This window comes from Schistocerca serialis, chromosome 4 (assembly GCF_023864345.2).
Source record: "Schistocerca serialis cubense isolate TAMUIC-IGC-003099 chromosome 4, iqSchSeri2.2, whole genome shotgun sequence".
Lineage (NCBI taxonomy): Eukaryota > Metazoa > Arthropoda > Insecta > Orthoptera > Acrididae > Schistocerca > Schistocerca serialis.
Window position 1 is genome coordinate 560,755,136 of NC_064641.1, and position 3,943 is coordinate 560,759,078.

At 47.8% G+C, this 3,943-nt stretch overlaps 1 non-coding gene across 1 annotated transcript; it reads right to left on the bottom strand.

Annotated features, from left to right (window-relative positions):
• Positions 1 to 2,273: 2,273 nt before the first annotated feature.
• Trnas-cga (transfer RNA serine (anticodon CGA)) lies at positions 2,274 to 2,348 on the bottom strand. The gene has a single exon. It is a non-coding gene; the product is annotated as a tRNA-Ser (tRNA).
• Between the last annotated feature and the right edge of the window lie 1,595 nt (positions 2,349 to 3,943).

Below are 3,943 nucleotides of genomic sequence, written 5' to 3' on the forward strand. Positions count from 1 at the left end.
CAAAGGGATGCAGGGGTTGGGAAGGAAGTGAGGCAGGGCTGTAGCCTCTCCCCGATGTTATTCAATCTCTATATTGAGCAAGCAGTGAAGGAAACAAAAGAAAAATTTGGGGTAGGTATTAAAATCCATGGAGAAGAAATAAAGACTTTGAGGTTTGCTGATGACATTGTAATTCTGTCAGAGACAGAAAAGGACTTGGAAGAGCAGTTGAACGGAATGGACAGTGTCTTGAAAGGAGGATATAAGATGATCATCAACAAAAGCAAAACGAGAATAATGGAATGTTGAGGGAATGCTGAGGGAATTATATTAGGAAATGAGACACTTAAAGTAGTAAAGGAATTTTGCTATTTGGGGAGCAAAATAACTGATGATGGTCGAAGTAGAGAGGATATAAAATGTAGACTGTCAATGGCAAGGAAAGCGTTTCTGAAGAAGAGAAATTTTTTAACATCGAGTATAGATTTAAGTGACAGAAAGTCGTTTCTGAAAGTATTTGTATGGAGTGTAGCCATGTATGAAGTGAAACATGGACGATAAATAGTTTGGACAAGAAGAGGATAGAATCTTTCGAAGTGTGGTGCTACAGAAGAATGCTGAAGATTAGATGGGTAGATCACATAACTAATGAGGAAGTGTTGAATAGGATTGGGGAGAAGAGAAGTTTGTGACACATCTTGACTAGAAGAAGGGTTCGGTTGGTAGGACATGTTCTGAGGCATTAAGGGATCACCAGTTTAGTATTGGAGGGCAGTGTGGAGGGTAAAAATCGTAGAGGGAGACCAAGAGACGAATACACTAAGCAGATTCAGAAGAATGTAGGTTGCAGTAGGTACTGGGAGATGAAGAAGCTTGCACAGGATAGAGTAGCATGGAGAGCTACATCAAACCAGTCTCAGGACTGAAGACCACAACAACAACAACAACTTTCTGTGACGTAAATACTCTCTACTGCCCTTGTAAGATCACGCACAGGTCAAAACATTTTAGGGGTCGAGCATCTTCGTCTTCTCATAGCACAATAAAGAACTTTCCAAGCAATTCACCATCCCGATAAACAGTCGGCATAATGGCATACAAATGCGTTAAGATACTGATGTTAATTGATTCTGACACGACTGTATTTCCAGGTTTCTTTCATGTGCCTTCCTCTTCAAATCTCGTTGATCGGAGCTGAAAAAAAAATCCTTAGTGAATGATGGGATAAGTTTATTTATTTCAGCTACAAACTTTTGGCCAGATTCCTCAGTTGGTTGTCCATCGTCAAGTTGACGCTATGTTTGAAATATCGTTATCTTACGTCTTCTGCTTTGTAGGATCCTTTGAAGCAATGCAACCATCCACTGTTTCCATTGAAATCATTGTATTCTGTGTCATGCAGTTTGATGGGCATAACGTGGTAGGTTACTATCATGCACATTCTGTAAATTTTGACACGCATCCTTGAAACACGAAAACACCAGTTTCTGTAACAAGTGCGCCTCGTCCACGCCCCCAGCCACCTCCGCCCAACCCTGCCCCAGACCACGCTCACCCTCCACCCCCAGATGACGTCACGTGTCATTGTCGGCCTGCACATGTGCCCAGCCCCTCCCCATCCCCTCCACCATGTCTCTCTCCCCAACTTACCCTATTGGCAGGAATTTCAAATTTAGGTGGAAATTTCTTTGTCGCAGGGCTATGCTGAAACCCCACCGCACCCCCCCCCCCCCCCCCTGTCCTCACCAACCAGGAATTGGCGGTAAATTAAAATTGGCGGTGCCCTTTTCCCGACTCTAACCTCCTGGGTGGAAAGCCCAAGTGTACTCCCATAACACAATTAAACCACCAGAGGCGCTTGGAATTGACGGGAAATTAATAATGGCTGTGGCCTTTCTGGTATTCAAACCCTGATTCTACTGGATAGAAACCCCAAGTGCACACCCTAACACATGGAAACTGTCCAGATGCGAGAGTGGAAGGTTAGGTTAGTGTGCCCGACCGAGACTCGAACTCGGGACCTTTGCCTTTCACAGGCAAGTGCTCTACCAACTGAGCTACCGAAGCACGACTCACGAACGGTACTCACAGCTTTACTTCTGGCAGTACCTCGTCTCCTACCTTCCAAACTTTACAGAAGCTCTCCTGCGAAACTTGCAGAACTAGCACTCCTGAAAGAAAGGATATTGCGGAGACATGGCTTAGCCACAGCCTGGGGGATGTTTCCAGAATGAGATTTTCACTCTGCAGCGGAGTGTGCGCTGATATGAAACTTGCTGGCAGATTAAAAATGTGTGCCCGGCCGAGACTCGAACTCGGGACCTTTGCCTTTCGCGGGCAAGTGCTCTACCAACTGAGCTACCGAAGCACGACTCACGCCCGGTACTCACAGCTTTACTTCTGCCAGTACCTCGTCTCCTACCTTCCAAACTTTACAGAAGCTCTCCTGCGAACCTTGCAGAACTAGCAATCCTGAAAGAAAGGATATTGCGGAGACATGGCTTAGCCACAGCCTGGGGGATGTTTCCAGAATGAGATTTTCACTCTGCAGCGGAGTGTGCGCTGATATGAAACTTGCTGGCAGATTAAAACTGTGTGCCCGACCGAGACTCGAAAACGGGACCTTTGCCTTTCGCGGGCAAGTGCTCTACCAACTGAGCTACCGAAGCACGACTCACGCCCGGTACTCACAGCTTTACTTCTGCCAGTACCTCGTCTCCTACCTTCCAAACTTTACAGAAGCTCTCCTGCGAACCTTGCAGAACTAGCACTCCTGAAAGAAAGGATATTGCGGAGACATGGCTTAGCCACAGCCTGGGGGATGTTTCCAGAATGAGATTTTCACTCTGCAGCGGAGTGTGCGCTGATATGAAACTTGCTGGCAGATTAAAACTGTGTGCCCGACCGAGACTCGAACTCGGGACCTTTGCCTTTCGCGGGCAAGTGCTCTACCAACTGAGCTACCGAAGCACGACTCACGCCCGGTACTTACAGCTTTACTTCTGCCAGTACCTCGTCTCCTACCTTCCAAACTTTACAGAAGCTCTCCTGCGAACCTTGCAGAACTAGCACTCCTGAAAGAAAGGATATTGCGGAGACATGGCTTAGCCACAGCCTGGGGGATGTTTCCAGAATGAGATTTTCACTCTGCAGCGGAGTGTGCGCTGATATGAAACTTGGTGGCAGATTAAAACTGTGTGCCCGACCGAGACTCGAACTCGGGACCTTTGCCTTTCGCGGGCAAGTGCTCTACCAACTGAGCTACCGAAGCACGACTCACGCCCGGTACTTACAGCTTTACTTCTGCCAGTACCTCGTCTCCTACCTTCCAAACTTTACAGAAGCTCTCCTGCGAACCTTGCAGAACTAGCACTCCTGAAAGAAAGGATATTGCGGAGACATGGCTTAGCCACAGCCTGGGGGATGTTTCCAGAATGAGATTTTCACTCTGTAGCGGAGTGTGCGCTGATATGAAACTTGCTGGCAGATTAAAACTGTGTGCCCGACCGAGACTCGAACTCGGGACCTTTGCCTTTCGCGGGCAAGTGCTCTACCAACTGAGCTACCGAAGCACGACTCACGCCCGGTACTCACAGCGTTACTTCTGCCAGTACCTCGTCTCCTACCTTCCAAACTTTACAGAAGCTCTCCTGCGAACCTTGCAGAACTAGCACTCCTGAATGAAAGGATATTGCGGAGACATGGCTTAGCCACAGCCTGGGGGATGTTTCCAGAATGAGATTTTCACTCTGCAGCGGAGTGTGCGCTGATATGAAACTTGGTGGCAGATTAAAACTGTGTGCCCGACCGAGACTCGAACTCGGGACCTTTGCCTTTCGCGGGCAAGTGCTCTACCAACTGAGCTACCGAAGCATGACTCACGCCCGGTACTCACAGCTTTACTTCTGCCAGTACCTCGTCTCCTACCTTCCAAACTTTACAGAAGCTCTCCTGCGAACCTTGC